General features: G+C 38.9%; 1 pseudogene; it reads left to right on the plus strand.

The window, feature by feature from the left end:
- The first annotated feature begins 542 nt into the window (after positions 1-542).
- On the plus strand, positions 543-988 carry LOC102825903 (annotated as a pseudogene).
- The last annotated feature ends 4,938 nt before the right edge of the window (positions 989-5,926 follow it).

Below are 5,926 nucleotides of genomic sequence, written 5' to 3' on the forward strand. Positions count from 1 at the left end.
CTCATTTCTCTACTCTACTTTCTGAGTACAACTAATCAGACTGAAGCCCACATGAGCGTTTTCTGCAGCAGTGACCCAGCCTAGACGCTCTTCTGAATGAAGAAGCCTGATTGCCCCTTTCATGTTGCTGTCATCCTCTTGCCTGAGCAGGAGATAAATGAGAAACCACCAATTCTCATAGGAAAGGTGCTTTCAGACTTTTTCTGTTGATGGTTAAAGTGCTCTAGATTATGGGTCTCTTAAAATGCACATAACGCTAATCTCAGTTTGGCTGCTGACATGTAAAATATATTGTACATAACCTGGGAAGCCATTTTGAATAAAATGGAATGATATCAGTGAAGGCCCAATGATTAGGAAAACTTAAGTATTTCTGGAACTCTCTTCCCTCATCGTGTAAATTTATTTGGGCTTACATAGTACCATGTACACTAATTGCTAGTTAGAATGTATTTGTACAACATGGGCGGATCCAAGGAAACTGGCTGTTTGAAAAATAATTGCAGCCTTTTTGCTGCCTGTCCGACATCCTCAATGGTCACATGCATGCTCCCAGGAAGGTCCTGTTCCAGTCGGCTTTACCCTACGGCCGCAGCGTCCCCACCTGGCTGAAGTGGACGTCTGACGACGTGAAGGAGCAGACCTACAAACAGGCCAAGAAGGGCCTGACCCCGTCACAGATGAGTGTGATCCTGAGATTCTCATGGCGTTGCACAAGTATGTTTTGTGACAGGAAATATAATCTTAAGAATCCTTAAGTCCAAAAGACTTGCTCCTGATCTTCCTGAGGAGCTCCACCATTTAATTAAAAAAAGCTGTTGCTGTTCGTAAGCATCTTGAAAGGAACAGAGAGGATAAGGATGCCAAGCTCCCACTGATTCTGATTGAGGGCTGAATTCACCGGCTGGATCACTACTATAAAACACAGAGAGTCCTTCCCCTCAATTGGAAATACGAATCATCCACAGCATCTGCTCTTGTTGCATGAATTTGTCTACGTACTTGAGCAATAAAATAATTGTTTAACTACCAAAAAAAATTGCAATACTATTGACTATGAATCTCTCTGTATAAAGGTGGAAATAGCTGATATAAAAACCTACATAACTTGTCAACAATTGGATGAATTGCATCAGAACAAAAGATTAAGTTATTTCCTTTCCATCTTGATACCTTGGACTCATTACTTCCAGCACCAAGCACAATGCATGCAGAAATTCATCATTGCCAATAGGCTGTTAATTTTTGGGGGGGTGAAACACAAATAACATTCATACACACACATACACCTTTACTAGTTTTTGAAATTCTGCTGTCATATTTACCACATTTACTATTATATGTATTGATGCATCAATTTATTTATAACATCTCTGCCTCTTTGCATTCTCTTAACTAAGCTATTTCTTCAGTTAACAAATGTTTGCAATATCTGCTATGGATTAAATCATGTCCCATAAAAAAATACAATAAAACCTGTGAAAACTGGAACCTGTGTAGGGCAGAAACCTGTCAGAGATGAAAACTCAAATATTTTCCATTAATAGAGAGTGATACAAAGGGTTGTAAAACTTGCAAGACTCATAAAAACCAGGGGGTGCAAGCAAGTTCCAATTCCATTGTATGTTTAAATCCTAACCTATAGGTTCCTGTGAGCAACTTTGCTTGATAATAAGATCCTTGAAGACATCATCAGTTAAGACAGCACGAGGTCTGACTGGAATAAGTCAATGGTGTCATTATACAAGAGAAGAGAAACAGTGACAGACATGAAGGAAGACGGTCATGTGAAGACCACGAGGCTGAGATGGGGTTATGCTTTTTATGGGATACAATTTAATCCACAGCAGATATTGCAAACATTTGTGAACTGGAGAAAGAGCTTTGTTATGAGAATTTATAACAAAGTAATGATAGCCGGGGAGCCACCAGGAACTACAGGGGATAAGAAAAGATCTTTCCTGATAATTTTTGGTCAGAGCATGGCCCTACTGACACTGTGAAATTTGATTTCCAGCCTCCAGAACTGTGAGTCAATACATTTCTGTTCTTAAAAGCCACCCAGATTGTGGTACTTGTTTACAGCAGCCCAAAGAAACGAATAGGGTATTTATTCTGTGGAAGATGTATGTATTCTCATGTAATGTGAGGAGACTAAAACACAAAGTGATTGTGCATTTTTCCATGCCACACACTTTCTGTTACTTATATCTCTCCCCATGGCCTCCTCTGTTGGACACCAGGGCTTCTAGTGCTGATGAAGACTATGAATTCTGATGTGTGATCTGTAGCAAATCTCCCTTCACGGCTCACAATTCCAATTTTCTCAGAAAAATGAAGAACTATTGTAAATCTTGGATTTTAGGAACATTTTGTGGGTGCATGTTTTACATTATAAAACTGTATGAAGCAGGTTATTTGTGAAGTTATTCTGGTTGAGCTAGAAGAGGGGCCCAGGTCCAGCACCTGGCTTATTCTGTTAACAAAGGACAGTTCTTCTAAATGAGTGTGCTGAGGAGCACCATCTACTATGGCTTGAATTGTGTCCCCTAAAATAGTTGTTGGACTCCTCACTCCTCTATCTGTGGATCTAATCTCATTTGAGAAGAGTTTTCTTAGTTATGTTAGTGGGGCTCTTTAAATGCAAGGTTATGCATTTCTTTCTCTCTTATATTTAATTTATTGTGAATTGAGTGAAGGTTTATGGACACGATGATGCATTTTACATTCGTCAAATTATATACTTTGTTTCATCTCAATGATTGCAATCTTGCCTCTGCAACAACAGTTGCTGTGCTTCATTCTCATGATTACTCTGTGCAAAAATTCTCTTTGAAACAAATACCTACATATTTGTGGGATATATAAATATATATGTATGCCACTCTTTCTCCCATTCCTAGTCAGCCTGTGTCCTTGTCCATGTAGCTACACAGAGTACACTGTTGTTCCAAGGTTGTATATATCTCACTATTTACCTCTATCCCCTTTAGCCCTTGCATACCTTAGTATGAAAACCTCTTCCTGAGTTTTTACAACAGTGGTCTCATGCAACATTTGTCCTTTTGTGATTGACTTATTTCACTTAACATAATGTTCTCCATGCTCAACCATGTTATGAGGTGTTTCTCAGATTCATTGTTCTGCTTCATTTTTGCATAGTATTCCATTGTGTGTATATATCAATTTTTTTTTTTAATCCATTCTTCCTTTGAGGGGTATTTAAGCTGTCTACATTTTTTGTTATTGTGAATAGTGTTGTGATGAACATCTGTGTGCATATATCTACTGGTGTCTTTGCACCTATGTTTTGTGGATCTATACCAAGTAAATATTGTTGGGTCCTATGGAGTATTCCAGAACACTTAATTGTACTTCTGGGAAATCTGTACCTAGATCAAGAAGTAGTTGTTCAAACAGAACATGGGAACACTGACTGTTTTAAAATTGGGAAAGGTGTGAGACAGGGTTGTATTCTTTCACCATACTTATTCAACCTGTATGCTGAGCAAATAATACGAGAAGCTGGGTTCTATGAAGAAAAACATGGCATCAGGATTGGAGGAAGACTCATTAACAACCTGCGATATGCAGATGATACAAGCTTGCTTGCTGAAAGTGAAGAGGACTTGAAACATTTACTTATGAAGATCAAAGAGTACAGCCTTCGATATGGATTACATCTCAGTGTCAAGAAAACAAAAATCCTCACCACTGGACCAATAAACAACATTCTTATCAATGGAGAAAAGATTGAAGTTGTCAAGGACTTCATTCTTCTGGGATCAACTATCAACACTCATGGAAGCAGCAGTCAAGAGATCAGACAATGTATTGCATTGGGCAAATCTGCTGCACAGGAACTTTTTAAAGTATTGAAGAGCAGAGATGTCAGCTTGAGGACTAAGGTGTGACTGACCCAGACCATGGTGTTTTCAATAACCTCATATGGATGAGAAAGCTGGAATGTGAATAAGGAAGATCATAGAAGAATTGATGCCTTTGAGTTGTGGTGTTGGAGGAGAATACTGAAAGTGCCATGGACTGCCAAAAGAACCAATAGATCTGTTTTGGAAGAAGTGCAGCCAGAGTGCTCCTTGGAGGCCAGGATGGCTAAGCTTCGTCTCTCCTACTTTGGACATATTGTCCGGAGGAAACAGTCGCTGGAGAAGGATGTCATGCTGGGTAAGGTGGAGGGTCAGAGAAAAAGAGGAAGACCCCCAATGAGATGGATCAGCCAGGTGGCATCATTGATGGACTCAAGTGTGGCAGCAGTAGTGAGGTTGACCCAGGATCGGACATTGTTTCGTTCTGCTGTGCATGGGGTCGCTATGAGTTGGTTTCAACTCGATGGCACCTGACAACAACAACAACATGGTATTCCTGGTGTGGCACTGTGGACTAATGCATCACACTGCAAAGTCACTTGAACTTCAAGGTTGGTGGTTTAAGCTCACCAGCTGCTCTTTGGAAACCCTATACAGGGTCACTATGGGTCGGAATCAACTCGATGGCACTTTAACAACAACAACATGGCATTCCTATTTCCAGCTTTCTGAGGAAGCACTAAACCATTTTCCACAGTGATTGAAACTTTCTACAATCCCACCAGCAATGTAGGAGGGTCCCAGTCTCTCTACCCCCTTGCCAGCATTTGTTGTTTTCTTTTAACTTTGCTATTAATGCTGGCGTGAGATAATATCTCATTGTTTTGACTTGCATCTGTCCAGTGACTGTGTGTAGGTAAATGGACAGAGATACAGGCTGAATGGTTATGGAAGGAAAAGTGGGGTATACATATCCCGCAAGTATGTAAGAGTTGGAATGAGGATATGTAATGCCTATGATCGTGAACATTTCTTCATATGTTTGTTGACTACTTGGATATCTTCTTTGGTGAAGTGTTTGCTCATGTCCTGTGGCCACTTCTTAATTGTGTTGTTTGTCTTTTTCTTGTAGAGGTGTAGAATGCCTCATCTTTCTCCCGCGGAGCAGCTGGTAGTTTCGAACTGCTGACCTTTTGGTTGGCAGCCCGATTCGTAACTACTACGCTATTTATTATGGTTATGTCTTCTTGTTCATATGACTCTTTTTAGTCATGAGAAAATGTCCTTTTTGTCTCCTGTGATGGTTTCTGTCCATTTCTGTGATGGATTAATTTTATCAGAAATTAATATCATCACTGCTGCTCATCTTATATTGTCATTACCTTGATAACTTTTTTCCATTCTTTGATTTTTAATATATTTTTGTCTTTGTGTGTAAGGTGTGTCTCTTGTAGTAGCCTATGGAGGATCCTGTTTTCTTATCCATTCTGTTACTCTCTGTCTATTGACTGATGCATTGAATTCATTGATGTTTAATGTAGTTATTGATAGGTATGAATTGATTGCAGTCATTTTGCTGTGTGTGTGTGTGTGTGTATGTGTGTATTGCTGTTTTTTGTTCAGTTTTCTGTGTTGAGCTCATTTGTACATTTTCTTGTCAATTTCTTCACTGCTGTTGTTTTAATATTCACAAAAGCTTCATGGTTTTCCCTTTTCTTAATTTGATATGAAGATGTATTAATTTTCTTTGAGGTTATCCTGCAATTGATTAATTTCTTACCCAGTGTAAAACAGTCTGTTTCATCTTGAAATCTACTTGGCTTCCTCACCATTTGGAATTCTGTAGCTATACTTCTTCTTTTTGCTTTATAGCTGTCTTGATATAAACAGATATCTGTGATTCCCTATTTTTAGTCTTGTAAGTTTGTTTTACTTTGGATGTTTCTATATCTGGATTGAATTCTGCTTTGTCTTGCCATGCATGTCAACCTCTGGTCATTGTTTGCTGTTGTTGATTCTCAGTACAAAGTACTCCCTTTAGTATTTTTGTAAAGTTGATCTGATTTTTATAAATTCCTTAAATTTCTGTTTATCTGGAA

Source organism: Chrysochloris asiatica, unplaced genomic scaffold (assembly GCF_000296735.1).
Source record: "Chrysochloris asiatica unplaced genomic scaffold, ChrAsi1.0 scaffold00005, whole genome shotgun sequence".
Classification (NCBI taxonomy): Eukaryota; Metazoa; Chordata; class Mammalia; order Afrosoricida; family Chrysochloridae; genus Chrysochloris; species Chrysochloris asiatica.